The 16,164-nt window shown below is 43.2% G+C and overlaps 1 pseudogene; it reads right to left on the bottom strand.

The window, feature by feature from the left end:
• Positions 1-7,703: 7,703 nt before the first annotated feature.
• On the bottom strand, positions 7,704-7,882 carry LOC115843910 (ATP synthase membrane subunit K, mitochondrial pseudogene; annotated as a pseudogene).
• Between the last annotated feature and the right edge of the window lie 8,282 nt (positions 7,883-16,164).

The following is a 16,164-nucleotide window of genomic DNA, read 5'->3' as shown; positions in this document are numbered from 1 at the left end:
CGACAAGGCTCCTCTCTTCTAGGATCTCATATCTAGGTGGCAAGGCTAGATAGGTAGCTAAAGTCAACTAACCATATGCAAATCATCACTTTTATGGTGCCTCAGTTTCTCCATCGGTAAAATGTAGTTAGAGCTAATTATCTCAAGGGCAATTCATTGGGAAGAGAGAACAGTGTCTGCCATGTCACAAGGCTAGGAAAGTGTTAGCTGTTCCTATCCACATTACTACCCAAGCTTCTCTTGCAAGAGCTGAACACACTAATGAATGGACAGCCAGTAAATGCAGCCTCAATTTCTACTGGGTCTCTTTTCACTTGCACATGCCCTGTTACCCTGCATGCCTTCCATTGGAATTGGAGTTCCCCCAGACAGGAGTGCTTTTCCTCTTTTCTCAGTCTGAGCTCCCAGAAGGTGGAATTTGTGTTTATACCATCCAACTACCTGTTCCCTGATCTTATAATGAAGAAACAGTCATTGAAGGAGGTTGCTGACTGGTCATCCTTCCTGTGGGACAGAGAGGAAGTGAGCTTGAGTTCAGCAAGAGGAGACTTTAGCAAAGGTGATTTGAGGACGTTAAATCAAGGAAGGCTTGGGGGAGACTTTGGAATGGGAGGGAAGTCTGTTGGGTGCTGTGGCAGAGGGGCATGAGCTCAGGGGGCAGGAGGGTGGAGGAGATGATCTCTCGGGTCTCCTTTTCAAGCTCTCTGAGTGAGGTTTCCTCCACATTGAGCAGATGGCACTGTGAAAGTTTTTCTTGGTGGAGGCTGTGGATTTCTCCTTCCCTGGGTCCCATGAAACAAAGCCACAGATAGAGCTATATCAACAAACAGAAAAATAATGTTTGCTATTTAAATAATTGGGAGCCATTTCTATATTCAAGGCTGGAGAGTAGAGGGGGAGTGCGCTGTGGAAAGGTGTCCTTGGCAAAGGGAAGCTCCTACTTTATTTAGGAAAATGCTTTTTGGGCTGTTAAGTGGTGGCAGTGTTAGCCCCTGAGTTTCTTCCAGAACAGCAAAAGTTAGGGTGATAAGGGCTATCTTGCTCTGTGTGCAAGAGTCAAAGAGTAGCCAGCTTGAGCAGACCAATTGCTTTCTGAATTTTAAGGGATTTTTAGTGTTTCCTTCACAGACCAGGAGCCTGGATTTTGTGATTCTGGAACTGGCAAAAGAAAAGGGGAGAAAAGATGTACAATTGGGAACATACCCCCTCAGCATGGAGGCATGAGAGGGCCAAGAGAAGAGAGAGACCGCACTAAAGATTCTTTCTGGAAGGGCACGGGAAAGAAACTAGAAAGAGGACTGCAGCGTCTCTCCTTAATACTCAAGGCTTCAGCAAAGTAGCATTAACCTTGACAACTGAGCAGGACTCTTAAGACTGAAGAGGTGGGAGAACCATATAAGGTTAACGGGGGTCCTTTATTGGTTATTAAGGAGAAGGCATTTCAGAAGATTGGAAACCTTGTGGACACTTGACTAGATCACTCCTAAAAGGGTCTCAGTAACCCAGTTCCTTGGGTGGAGATGGAGGAGAATGTCTAGAGGCTGTGGCAGAGCTGGCTGGGTAAGAAGCACTGGGTCCATGGAAGGGACGTGGAATCTGCCTGAGGCCTGGCTACAGGGCAAATGAAGGAGCCCAGGTGGGGTTCTGCAGGCTGTGTCACTCACGTGCATTAGAGTTGCTAACATGGTGCCCTGCTTCCCAGGGCAGTGATGGTGGTGGTGGGGATGTATCTTAGAAACCACACTGTCTTCCAGAAGGGACCTCAGGGGCATGCATCTCATCAAACCCTTTCTTTGGAAAGTTAAGCACCCCAGTGGGTTCCAGGAAGGCATAAATGAGGCTTCTTTCTCTTAGAGAAATATTTACATCTAAAACTGCCAACTGTTGGTCAATTCCAAGCGTCTGGTTTGTCTTTTCAGAACATATTTGATGAGCACCTACTATGGGCGAGGTACTGGAAGCAGAGATGACAAGACACTGTCATCATCCTTAAGGAGCTCCAGTCTAGTGGGGAGAGAGATGGGCAGGGTCAGATTCTGCCCACAGGCTCCAAATTGTACCAGGAGGAAGCCTGGGTATGATGGGGACACAGGAAAGGGTGGGAGCACTGGGGAGGCAGGGAAGGCTTGCTGAGTCTTCAAGGAAGTGTAGGAGAGAGCCAGGTGGAGAAGTGTGCTACCTGGGTCAGGTGCAGGGAAAGGCAAGGACTGCAGGGAGAAAAGGAGCTCCCAGCCCAGGCTGCTCTCAATGCGAAAGGAAGAAGGAGGCACACTGGCCGGCCACCTACAGGAGCCGTTTCTCATCCTGACTTTCATGGGCTTTGCAGAAACAACTAACCTCTCTCTTGGAGACTCTAATCTGGCCGAAAATGAAATAAACACACTGCCCCTGGTGGCTTCTATCTGGGCACATGGAGCTCATGGGACAAATAAAACGAAGAGCCAGGGCTGAGCTGGAGGGAGCTGGCCCTGCACATGGTGAATATTCAAACCCACAGATGGCAGTCTGAGGCACAAGGCTTCTTTCTGTGTCTATTGTCTTGAGGTGCTGAGGAGACGCTAATCCACGACCATTGTGTGGGCCTGCAGCCCTGCCACTGCTGCCGTGCATTGTGTTTCCAGAGCCCCAAGAGCACCCGCAACCCAGGTAGGAGCGGGTTATTTCTGCCTTTGCTTGCAGAGAAATATAATAACCTCAAGGAGAGGATTTCACAGCTCTTTGAACTGAGTTGAATGTTTGTTCTGGGTTATTTTTTCTGTTTCCTAATATAACACACATTTGCTGTTGAGTAAATATTGATCCCGTTGCAATCAGCATTAGCGGCAGAGGATGCTGAAAAATAGTCAGCCAGGTAATCAGTTCTGCTCTCTGGACTGAAAGTGAGTGTGGTGGAGGCCATGTCCACACCACAGACAATTTAATCGACATTTCTGTAATTACTAGGTTCATTTTGGTCCTTTATACAATATACAAATCTTCCCTGAATAACACCTTTTTTTTTGAACAGCTATAAATCAGTCTATAATTTAGATCCAGGTCATGTGTAACAGAAAGTAGAAATCTTCCTCCCCTACTATTTTTTTTTTTTTTTTTTTGGTGGGGTAAGTACTAGCTGCAAATTAAATTACAATTAGATTATTTGGTGATGTGATAAAATCCTCCTAAATTAAAATGCCACTAATGCTGAAGTAATGGTAATTTTGGCCAAGGATGAGCTCCAACTACATAAAGAAGAATTAACCAAACAAATTAATAGTGTAATCAAGTTTACAAGGGTTATAAGCCTGCTGCTTTCTCGTTCTTCTAACAGAGTAGTAGTTATTTATGTTATTTTCCAGAACCATGGAGTCTAGGGTCATTACGTGTGACTACTCCCATTTAACTCCCTCTACAATATCCCCTTCAACTGCCTCTCCATCTTATCTTGGATACTCCGGGTGGGAAGCTTGCTGTCTTGCACAGTGATCCTCTTTATTTGGAGAGATCCAGCAGAGAATACTTCCTGGGTAGAGCCAAAATTGTTTCCTTACTTTTAGTCATGGGCTGTACAGAACTAGCCTAATTAATCTTCTAGGTATTCACAGACATAAATATTTGTGTGCTTTTATGCGCACTTAGAATCTAGGATCTCGGAATATGAAGGGAAAAACCTTGAGTCAGTTATTACAACACCCCTTCCCTTCACCACTCTAACCTAGTGCCTAAGTTGCTGGTCTCACATCCTATTCAATATTCACATAGCTTGTGACTTCAAGCAGTGTTGAAGAACTCACTACCAAATGGTGTTTCTTTAATTTTTTTCTTTAATTTAGACCAGGCTCTAATGCAGACTGATCTTTCCCCTGAATTTATCAGAATTAATGAGATGAGACTGGGAAGATAAAATCAATTCTACAATGTTCTGTGGTGGTGTTTTCCATACAAGATTGAACCTTCTTGAAAACTCTCTGGAGGAAGGTCTAAATACATGAATAAATTAAAAAGCCTATAATAAGCCAGGTGGACCCTTCCATCAGACCCCCATGAGTCCAGGAAGGCAGGACTAACACGTCTACTGCTGTTTTAGGCATTTGCTGTGGACGTCCCCATCAGCCCCATCCCATCCTAACCTACTCTCCCATCGGCTTGACAAATTAGATTTCACTAGAGCTTAATTTCTCAATTCTAAGTCCCAAAGTTTAGACTCTGAGACTGACTTTGCTTCTTGCCTTTGATGCTATTCATCCCTGTGGTCCCTGTAGCTGGGATCTGGCTCAACCACTGTGCCCCCAGCACCTCCTGTTATCTTAGCTGGGTCCTCCCTACTCAAGCCCCGCAGACCCAAACCAAGTAGATAGTGCCAAAGCCTGGCACCCCTGTTAATGAAGAGATTTGATCCATCACACGTATTTCTTCTCTTACTATTTCCTGCTCTACCTACACATTTCCTATAGAACTTAATCTTCCATGAAGTCCACATTTACTACTACCATATTACCAAGAAAAGAAAAAGCAAGTTCATTTCCATTGTGAAAGAACCTTCAGTGGGGATGTAGTAGGAAGTCACTTTAAGTAGCTAAAGAAATGAACAATGCTGTGTGTCTGTGCAGCCTGACCTTCCTTCTGGGCACACCAGTGGCTCCATTTTCTGGCCTTCTTAGAGGGTAATTAGGACCAAGCTTCTCCAGATAGGAAATATGTTCCCTATTCAAGAAGTTTCAAGAATTAAAGAGTGGCAGTGGGTAGGAAAATGTGAAGTGACTCAAGTGAACTCTGCTGAGATGCCACCTGGAAGATATTGGTGACAGTGGATAGGGTTTAGAGCTGGGTTGAACCTGAGGGGCTGCCTCAGGTGGACCAATGTAGCTTAGAGAAGGGAGTCAGTGCTTGGCTGGATTTGTGGGAGGGGAGGGCAGGAGATGGGGGTGGTTAGGAAGAACCCAAGAAGAAAATGCCAAGGGTCAAGTTTGAAGGACAAAGGCTGAAGATAGTGAATGAATTAATAGTGAGGACAGTAGCTTCAGTGATCAATAACAAGAATGGAGAATGGGAAAGAGACCAGCAGTTCATAGCTAAGGTTGTGAATATGCTGCCATTTTTGTTTTATGTGATGTCTGGCGTAAGGCTTGGGTTGAACGTACCTGAAGAATGACGTGGAGCTAGATGGAGGGTGGTGAGGGGCTCAGCAAGATTTCCCAGGGACTCCTGGGAAAGCATTATGGGCAAGAATTATGGCAAGCATTATGGGCGGATGGTGCGGAAATATATCTCATTTTTTTCCAAGTGGGGTGAAACAGGAATTGCTGTTTGAAATAGTTTTTATTACTTATGTCTACTATTTAGGGCAATGGGGGTTGGGAACAGTTAATATATCTGGAGCACTTTATTTCTCGATGGATATGTTGTTCAACTGTTAGAGGCAGATTTGAACATCAAATCTCTAATTGGCTATAGCATTTATGCAAGAGAAGAGGCTGGATGTGACAAACTTCATGCCATGGGACTGAGAGGCAGATCTGTGTGTACTGAACAGTGATAAATCCTTGACCGCTTGTCTGGAGGCTCCTCTCTCACTCCTTGGAGAAGGAAGGCAATTCAGGCCTCAGTTTCAGCAGGAGCAGGTACAGGCAAGGAACCTGTGATCCTGAGGGTCCCTCTAGCTCCACACTTTCTATGAAAACCAATTTGCCCTCAGCTCACTTAAGAACACACTTTAGCAAAAACCTGGATAAAGTAAGGCTCATTCTGTCACATGTGGTTTAGAGTGAAGGTCCTTTAGGACATTTGCTTAAATGAGTACCGCTTGACATTTGCACACAGGCTATGTTTGTGACAATATACTTTCATGCAGATCATCTAAAAACAATCCATAAAAGTATGCTGTTGTCAGGATCGTCATCCCTATTTTACAGAAGAAGAAATGGAGTCTCCCAGAATTTGGGAAACCTGCATGGGATTATGCACATATCACATCATTAACAAAAACAAGAACAATAACAAGATAAGTCTGTGCCTTTTAATTTCTAGTCATACATGGCATTATTTGCTAAGTTACTATCATTTAGATTTATAGTACAATTTAGGTGGCACATACTGCCTCTGTCTTTTCATTAAATCATGACTAGTTCTATATCTATATGTTTATATCCTACTTTGTTTCAAAAAGGTTTTGAAGTGGCTTCAAAAGTACAATATAATAATGCCTTCAAAAATAAAAACAAAATAAGCTGAACACGTAACTTATTTTTTTAGTGCAATAAATGGTTTTCACGGAGCTGATAGTGGTGGTGATGATGATGGCAGAGGTGGTGACGGAGGTGTTGGTGTTTTGGGGGCTCGAGGGGGAGCTGGAGATGCTGAGGTGGTGGTGGTGGTATTGGTGGAGGTAGAGGTGGTGGAGGTGGTCCTGGTGCTGGTGTTGCTGGTGGAGGTGGTCCTGGTGCTGGTGCTGGTGTTGCTGGTGGAGGTGGTCCTGGTGTTGGTGTTGATGGTGGAGGTGGTCCTGGTGTTGGTGGTGGTACAGGTATTGATATTAGCGATAGAGATTATAGGGCGTGGCTATTAACAGTAAGTGAGGCAACCACAGCAAATGGAAAAGAGGGGTAAGGAAAATTACGGTCCGGCTAGAGATAAAGTTAATAGACTGGAGGTGAAAAAGAGAAAGTAGAGTTAGAATTAAAAAGAACTAGAAAAGTTTTTGTTCTACTTTCTGTCCTAACTGGGAGTGAGTAGGCTGGGTTCGCAGCAGTCTTGCCCATGGGAATAGCTATAGAAGTGATAATATTAGCTAATATTTATTGAGGGCTTACAACATTCCAGATGCTATTACAAACAACTTCAATGCAGATCTCATTTAATCCTTGTAACAACTCATGAAATAGACGTCTATTATTATTCACACTTAACAGGTGAAGAAATGGAGGCACAGAGAGGTTTAAGTAACTTGCTCAATATCATAGTGACAGGAAGTGATAGAACAAGATTCTGTCTACAGCTCAGTTTCTTTTTTTTTTTTTTTTTTTTTTGGCGATACGCAGGCCTGTCACTGTTCTGGCCTCTCCCATTGCGGAGCACAGGCTCCAGAGCGCAGGCTCAGTGGCCATGGCTCATGGGCCTAGCCGCTCCGCGGCATGTGGGATCTTCCCGGATTGGGGCACAAACCCATGTCCCCTGCATCGGCAGGCGGACTCTGAACCACTACACCACCAGGGAAGCCCTACAACTCAGTTTCTTAACCACAGAGCTTTGGGAAACATGACAGATAGTGAGGTATGTACACATGGCTGACCAGTGTCCCAGGTGGAGGGTAAATGAGAGATTGTCCTTGCTATTACTCTTGGTTTATGAAGACTCAGCTTTAAGTATGCAAGTTAAGAGCTCAGGGAAGGGTCTACAGCCACAAATCAACTCATAAACCTCTAATCTTCAAGAGCAGGAGGAAAGAGCTCCTCATCTGTGGACCATTTCTGGAGGTCCGCTGGAGGCCACCTGCTCGTTGCTTGTAAGCAGGGCTGCTGCTCTGTGTCTGGGTATAGATATCCACTGGAAGAGTGTGGTCTGGAAAAAAGTATTAGCTGTTTTCCATTTTTAATAACTGAGCAGCTAACTCTTATTTTTTTTTCCAGGTTCATAATTTATTGTACAAATTGAGTATCACATGATGAGTTGACATTAGCTTCTTCAGGCATGGGAGCATAATAGATGAGGTACAGTTTAGAAACCATTTATGTTGCTTTCACAGCTGGAGTTCTTTTAGACCTTAACTTAAAGTATAAGACTATCAAAGCAATATGTTCGTATGTGTCCAGTACACAATTCATTCTCCCTGTGAGAGAGTGTAAGTGTTGAAATATTTTTTGATACCAGTGAATTGGAACTGAGCATCAGTTTCTGGACCGGCCATGATTTCAATCTTCCAAAATGCACAGACTTCGCAGCTGGTGTCCTTCAACTTATACACCTTCACCTTAGCCCCACCAGAAGAAGCTGCCTCTTTTTTTTGAATTTTATTTTATTTTATTTTTTTATACAGCAGGTTCTTATTAGTTATCTATTTTGTACATATTAGTGTATATATGTCAATCCCAATCACCCATTTCATTCCACCACCCCACCCCCACTTTCCCCCCTTGGTGTCCATACATTTGTTCTCTGCATCTGTGTTTCTATTTCTGCCTTGCCAGCTAGTTCTCCTGTACGATTTTTCTAGATTCCATATATGCGTTAATATATGATATATGTTTTTCTATCTCTGACTTACTTCACTCTGTATGACAGTCTCTAGGTCCATCCACGTCTCTACAAATGACCAAATTTCGTTTCTTTTTATGGCTGAGTAATATCCCACTGTATATATGTACCACATCTTCTTTATCCATTCATCTGTCGATGGGCATTTAGGTTGCTTCCATGATCTGACTATTGTAAATAGTGCTACAGTGAACATTGGAGTGCATGTGTCTTTTTGAATTATGGTTTTCTCTGGGTATATGCCCAGTAATGAGATTGCTGGGTCATATGGTAATTCCGTTTTTAGTTTTCTAAGGACCCTCCATACTGTTCTCCATAGTGGCTGTATCAATTTACATTCCCACCAACAGTGCAAGAGGGTTCCCTTTTCTCCACACCCTCTCCAGCATTTGTTGTTTGTAGATTTTCTGATGATGCCCATTGTAACCAGTGTAAGGTGATACTTCATTGTAGTTTTGATTTGCATTTCTCTAATAATTAGTCATGTTGAGCAGCTTTTCATGTGCTTCTTGGCCATCCACGTAATAAGGACCATGTACGACAAACCCACAGCAAACATTATTCTCAATGGTGAAAAACAGAAAACATTTCCTCGAAGATCAGGAACAAGACAAGGATGTCCACTCTCGCCACTATTATTCAACATAGTTTTGGGAGTCCTAGCCAGGGAAATCAGAAGAAAAAGAAATAAAAGGAATACAAATTGGAAAAGAAGAAGTAAAACTGTCACTGTTTGCAGATGACATGATACTATACACAGAGAATCCTAAAGATGCCACCAGAAAACTACTAGAGCTAATCAATGAATTTGGTAAAGTTGCAGGATACAAAATTAATGCACAGAAATCAGAAATCTCTTGCATTCCTATACACTAACAATGAAAGATCAGAAAGAAAAGCTAAGGAAACAATCCCATTTACCATTGCAACAAAAAGAATAAAATACTTAGGACTAAACCTACCTAAAGAGGTCAAAGACCCATATGTAGAAAACTAACTGTAAGACAATGATGAAAGAAATCAAAGATGACACAAAGAGATGGAGAGATATACCATACTCTTGGTTTGGAAGAATCAATACTGTGAAAATGACTATACTACCCAAAGTAATCTACAGATTCAATGCAACCCCTATCAAATTACCAATGCATTTTTTACAGAACTAGAACAAAAAATCTTAAAATTTGTATGGAGACATGAAAGACGCCGAATAGCCAAAGCAATCTTGAGAAAGAAAAATGGAGCTGGAGGAATCAGACTCCCGGACTTCAGACTATACTACAAAGTTACAATAATCAAGACAATATGGTACTGGCACAAAAACAGAAATTCAGATCAATGGAACAGGATAGAAAGCCCAGAGATAAATCCATGCACCTATGGTCAACTAATCTATGACAAAGGAGGCAAAGACATACAATGGAGAAAAGACAGTCTCTTCAATAAGTGGTGCTGGGAAAAAGGGACAGCTACATGTAAAAAAATGAAATTAGATCACTCCCTAACACCATACACAAAAAATGAACTTAAAATAGATTAAAGACATAAAATGTAAGACCAGACACTATAAAACTCTTAGAGGAAAACAGAAAGAACACTCTTTGACATAAATCACAGCAAGATCTTTTTGACCCATCTCCCAAAGTAATGGAAATAAAAACAAAAATAAACAAATGGGACCTCATGAAACTTAAAAACTTTTGCACAGCAAAGGAAATTATGAACAAGATGATGAACAAGATGAAAAGAAAACCCTCAGAATGGGAGAAAATATTTGCAAATGAAGAAACTGACAAAGGATTAATCTCTAAAATATATAAACAGCTCAGCTCAATATTAAAAAAAACAAACAACCCAATGAAGAAGTGGGCAGAAGACCTAAATAGACATTTCTCCCAAGAGGACATATGGATGGCCATGAATGTTTTTTAAAAGAAGTTTTGATATTGTAGTGGATGCCTGTGGTCTGAGTTGTCAGTGGCTACACACATTACTGGCCAGCCACCCTCAGGCCCATTTTGGGAGAGTCTGTGTGCTATTTCGTGGCTCTGCCCTTCTTTTGCTACAAACACTGCCTCTGTCCCATCTGAGCAGGCTTTGTGATGCCCTGACACACTGACTTTCACACATACTTTTATGATTATCTCCCCTTCCCCCAACTTTTATGATTATCTCCCCTTCCCCCAGCCTTGCTGTAAGAACATGTACACCCAGGTCGATTTTTGTTCCTCATCTTCTGCTTTTTTTTGGTCTGTTGATTTCATTGATAAATTCTTTCACGTTTTATTTTTTTTTTCTTTTACTTCTTCTCTTAGAGAAAGGGTGGAGGAAGAGCCAACTGCATTACTGTCCTCCATGCTTCTCTCGACCTCAGGAGACATGCCTCTCCCAGCACCAGTGGAGCTGTGGGCCTGTGACACACTGAAGCTGGGTTTAGAGGAGGCTGAATGCCTGTGGCTGGAGTTTAAACAAGATTGTTAACTTAATCTTCTACCTCAGAGAGCACCATACAAAAACGATTTTGTCTCATAAAATGTCCCATAAAAATGTCACTCCCACATACCATGGAGAGAGAAGGTAGATGCATTAATAATCAATTAATTTCAGAAAATTAATGTGCCTTGGCTTTTACACTAGAGCCTGAGAAAATAGGAAATATCCTTCTCTGTTAAATTTTGCATTTTTTTTTATAGTGGAGGTAAAGTCACTGACTCTTACATTAAGAGGAGTGGGCAGATGAGGAGTGCATGGAAAATATGTTTGCACTCAGCAGACGACTGGAGTGATGAACTTTTTTTTTTTGCGGTACACAGGCCTCTCACTGCTGTGGCCTCTCCCGTTGCAGAGCAGAGGCTCCGAACGCGCAGGCTCAGCGGCCATGGCTCACGGGCCCAGCCGCTCCGCGGCATGTGGGATCTTCCCGGACCGGGGCATGAACCCGTGTCTCCTGCATCGGCAGGCGGACTCTCAACCACTGCGCCACCAGGGAAGCCTGATGAACTTTTTTTTTGGTCAATGTTTATGGGAATGTCAAATCTGAGGATTTTTTAGCATTAAAAAGTCTTAAGATTGTAAATTACTAATAAAGTTTTTATGTGGTAACAATGCCACTTGTAGAACTTGTACTGTAACCTCAAATCTAGGTTTTTCTGGGGAAATAGTGGTAGTGGAACACCTAAAGAACATTCCTAAAACAAACATGAGCAGCATTTTTCAGAACCAATTATAGATTTTTACTGCTGCTTGGGAGTGTGCCGGTAGGGAGTGAGGAAACCAGTCTGCTGCTTCAAATAATGTCCAAAATGATGCCAAAGTTAACAATAACTAGCATATCTTAACATTTGCCAAAGTTTTATATGTCAATTACAAATTTCAACACCATTGAATAAAATTGCACAACTTATAGCAATTACTGTCACAACAAAAATCAGAAGGACACCTGTCAGAATTTAATAATCACATAATTTCTACACTTACCAGGCTTTGATATCAGCCACGACTTTCTGACTAATGAGGAAACTGACTGGTGATTGTGCCCATTGACTTGTGATCAGATTGAAAGGCTAGAAGATGGTAATGGGTATACATAGAAGCATATTTACAGAAATGCATCTATTTGCAGAGATGCCTTGTTCAAGTTCACAGAAATGCTTAATTAAGAATGAGCAAAGCAATAAAGTGAATTTAAAAATGATTTTTATTGAATTCAAAAATTGTGAGCTAAAAGCACTTGAGTTAAATTAAAAAGCAATTTTACTGAGTTAATGGTGAGTATAAAGAATGAAATCAATAAAAACCCCACTTGCCATTAAGTTCAAAAACAGTAAAAAAACATTTTATTAACTGTGTTGTTTTAGATTCAACCATATATGTTCCCTCAATTTGCAAAGCTTTTTTTTGCTACTGAATGTGGGCTTTAAAATTTGCTGGTATATGTAAACACACATGTGTATAATCTAAACCATGAGCAGCACTGACCTTGGGTGGGCCATTGAACTCCGCTGCTTGGTTTCATCACATATGAATCAAGGACAGTTATATGTACTTCACGTGTGTTACATTTCTGGAGATACTGTATGGGCTCCCAATGAGTGAGGTGAGCCTGCACTAACAGATGGCTTCTTATGCCCTTTATAATATATAAATATAAATTTATCATACGTAAGTGAAGGTAAATTTCCCATATGGTAAATATTAGGTCAAAACATGCAGTTGCTGTTTTTGTAGGTTGAAGATGATTGAATAACAGCAATTTTATATGGTTCAACCTGATAAGCCCACTGGAATTCATTCATTCATCCATTCATTTATTCATTCCATCAGTCATTCAACAAATCAAGTGACTGCTCCACCAGGTGCTGAGTGTACAGTAATAAATGAAGAAGATGATAAAATAGAGTGAGAGACAGCAAATAAACCAACTTTCAAATAAGCATATAACTAAAAATTGTGATAGGTGCTGTCACAGTAAAAACTCGGGGTGACAAAAGAATAATGGAGGAAACCCAGGAGGCTGGCTCACAGGCAGTGCCATTTAGGCTGCACCTAAGTGATGAGTTGGGTTGAGCCAAGAGAAGCAGGGGAAGAGCATTGCAGCAGAGAGAGGAGCAGGTGTGAAGGGCTGGAGCGGGATATAGGTGGTCACACACCTACCTGAGTCCAGAAGGTCATGGGGAGAATGCTGAGGTCTGTTTCTTGACTTCATACCTGAATGATCAGCCCTATGGGATTGATGCCCAAGTGAGATGGTCTGGCCATCTTGACTGTCTACCTCTGCCCATATGCTGCAAGGAACTCTTCACGGGGCAAGCACGACTGGCCTCCAGTAAATGATGCCCTGTTACTCTGCCAGACCCCTCTGCAGAGTCTGGACTCAGAGCCTCAGGACCCAGCCTGAAAATGAGGGAGTGCTGGGCAGCTAAGGCTGATTGGCCAGTAGAAACTTTGTAGTTAACCAGAAACTTTTCCCTAACAGAGCATTGTTGGAATATATCAATAAGAACAACATATTTTATTTACTGAGGGCTTATTATGTACCAGGCACCAAAGCATTTGCTTCATTTAAACTTTTATTACTCAGTTATAATCTAATGAGATAGGCATTATTACCACCCCATTTTACAGGTGTGGAAACCAAGGCTCAAGGAGGTTGAGCGACTTGCCATGGTCTCCCAGTTGGGAGGTGGTGGGCTAGGCCGTCTGATCACGGAGGCTCTGCCCTTAACCTCTCTGCTATGTTGACCTTCCCATCCCATTCCACGCCACCACAGCTGTTACTGAGCATGCTGCATCATTTGTGCCTTGGTTTCCTTCAGGGGATGTTGCAGTCAAGCCACGACCGTGTGGGTCAGAGGTGGGGTCTCCCACAATGAATGCAGTATTTTTTGTTGGACTCACTTAAGAAAGAGACACATTCTCACATGAGAACTTGGACGGTGAAGGCTGCAGTTTCCAGCAGATTGGGAGAGCAAGCTTAGCTTCTGACTCTTGGTAGAGACCCCAAGAATCCAGGGATCTGTGCATATCTTCCTGAGTGATGTGCCTGAGAAGGGTCTGGGGAGACCAAGAGCTCTGCAGGGAGCCATCCCTTGCAGCATACGTTACAGATCTCCTAGCTCCATGCCTCTCTTGGGCTCCCAGACCAGTCTCTGCAGGGCATTATATTGGTCCACCTTGGGCCAGACCAACAGGTGGGGAGGAGGTCATTGCAACAGTGACAGCAGGCACAGGCAAGCAGGGATTCCAGGGAAAGCTGACTTTCCAACTCAATTCATCTTCTCCACTGAGAACTTCTCCTTTCCAGTGCCAACCCACAGAACTATGTTTTGGGGGCAAACACTTTTCCTTGCCTTATTACAAATGACTGAACGTATTTCATAATCCCGTAAGCAGAGTTCCCAGTCTACATTATCTCTGCTTCCTGGGGGCTGCCAAGCAAGAAAAGATGCCCGTGAAACCACTGGCGCCAGAAGTAAACTGAATGCCCTGCAACTGCTATCATCTCCCGAGTTCCTAGGCAGCTGGGGGGCCTGTTTCAGGCAGCAGAACTAAGGCACATCCTGCCGAGGCACTTTTGGATGGGGGCCCTCCTGTGTTCTCCAGGGCACATATCGATTTCAGGGCCCTGCGTGGAATCAGGGCTGGGAAGGGGAGGCCTGAAACACTGTGAAATGTGATAAAGCTGGTTTGATTCAGGGCATCCATGCTTTGTGACACCTGCCTATCTGTTACACTGAGGCTGTTACACAACTGTCTGGGAATTCATCTGCATCCTCATGTGTGCCATGGTGCCAACCGACCTCAAAGTGGGTGGGCACCTGGAGGGAGGGGTCAGGCTGGCTTTTATGCCCCCTCTTTGGCTGTGCAGAACTCCCACATCCGCCAAATGACACACTGGCAGGAATGATCAGCACAAAACTAGATTGTTGGTTTCAGTGACGTGCTTAGCTTTACCCTCTCCAAAATCCAGGTCGCTGGGATATTCGTCTGTCTCTGTCACCCTCACAGAAAACTCAAGCAAATTTTGAAGGCCAGGAAAGGAAGTTCTCAAATTTCCCTGGAAACTTCTTTTGGTATTTCAAACTTATGGGGAAATAACTCAGATGTCCACTACCAGGTGAATGGATAAAGAAGCCGTAGCACCTACATGATGGAATACGGCTCAGTAATAAAGCGGAAGGATCCATTGGAATATAGACCAGTGTGGATGAATTTCAAAAGAATTGTCCTAAGTGGAAGAAGCCAGACTGCATGCTGTATAATGCTGTATAATTCCATTTATACGACGTTCTGGAAAAGGCAAAGTTTGGGGGAAAATTACTCCCATGTCAAGTAGTTTTCAATCCCAGGTGTATCTCAGGGACCTCAGTGGGGAATAAGGGTGAGGTAGCATTGGGAAGAATCTAAGCCTCCGCTTCATTTAGAGAAGCTTCACTTTTATATATTTTATACACTGAGGTTTTGTTCCTTTGAAACACTTGTTCTATACTTTAAAAAGAGTTTGAATAAGCTAAACCAGATGAAACAGCATCTAGAGTGACAAAAAGGAGATTTAAGTCTTCTCCACTCCTTGTCTAACCCAACTGGCTTGGGAACTCCTGAGGTGAGATAATCTGATTAATTTTATGATCTCTTTCCCTTGAGAAGTGTACACACATGCAGGGACTTACAATTTGCATGTCCATTCAGGGAGAGTTGTAGGCTCTCTGAAGTCCATCCTCAGAGCCCCTAAAAAACCCAAGGATCTCCATCCAGTTCAGTATCTTTGCCTTAGAGAGTGGGGACCCTATATTTTCTTCCTTAAACACAATATCATATCATCCAGTCCAGGTGTATCAGTTATCTATTGCTGTATAACAGGCCATCCCAACAGGACGTCTTAAAACAATAATATTTTATCATTTCTCTCAATTTTCTGTGTTAGTTGGTCTCAATTGGGTAGTTCTTCTGTTCCATGTGGTGTTGGCTAGGGTCACTCATATGGCTGAATTCATCTGGGAGCTTATATGGGTGCTCTGCTGGGTCTGGAATGTCCAAGATGACCTCAGCCACATGTCTGGGACCTTGGTGCTGACTGTCAGCTGGAGCACCTTAGTTCTCTTCCATAAGGACTATCTCTTTCTTCATGCGGTCTCTTGTCTACTGTTTAGCCCAGATGGCTGGCTTCCAAGAGAAAGACACTAGAGGCTGCCAGTTCTCTCTCTCTCTTTTTTTTTTTTTTTTGCGGTACGCAGGCCTCTCACTGTTGTGGCCTCTGCCGTTGTGGATCACAGGCTCCGGATGCACAGGCTCAGCGGCCATGGCTCACGGGCCCAGCCGCTCCGCAGCATGTGGGATCCTCCCGGATCGGGGCACGACCCCACGTCCCCTGCATCGGCAGGCAGACTCTCAACCACTGCGCCACCAGGGAAGCCCTGCTTCCTGCTTTTTAAGAAT

The sequence above is a fragment of the Globicephala melas genome, chromosome 7 (assembly GCF_963455315.2).
Source record: "Globicephala melas chromosome 7, mGloMel1.2, whole genome shotgun sequence".
In the NCBI taxonomy this organism is placed as follows: Eukaryota; Metazoa; Chordata; class Mammalia; order Artiodactyla; family Delphinidae; genus Globicephala; species Globicephala melas.
The sequence above is the reverse complement of the archived record's forward strand: the minus strand, read 5'-3'. Positions and strand labels throughout refer to the sequence as shown.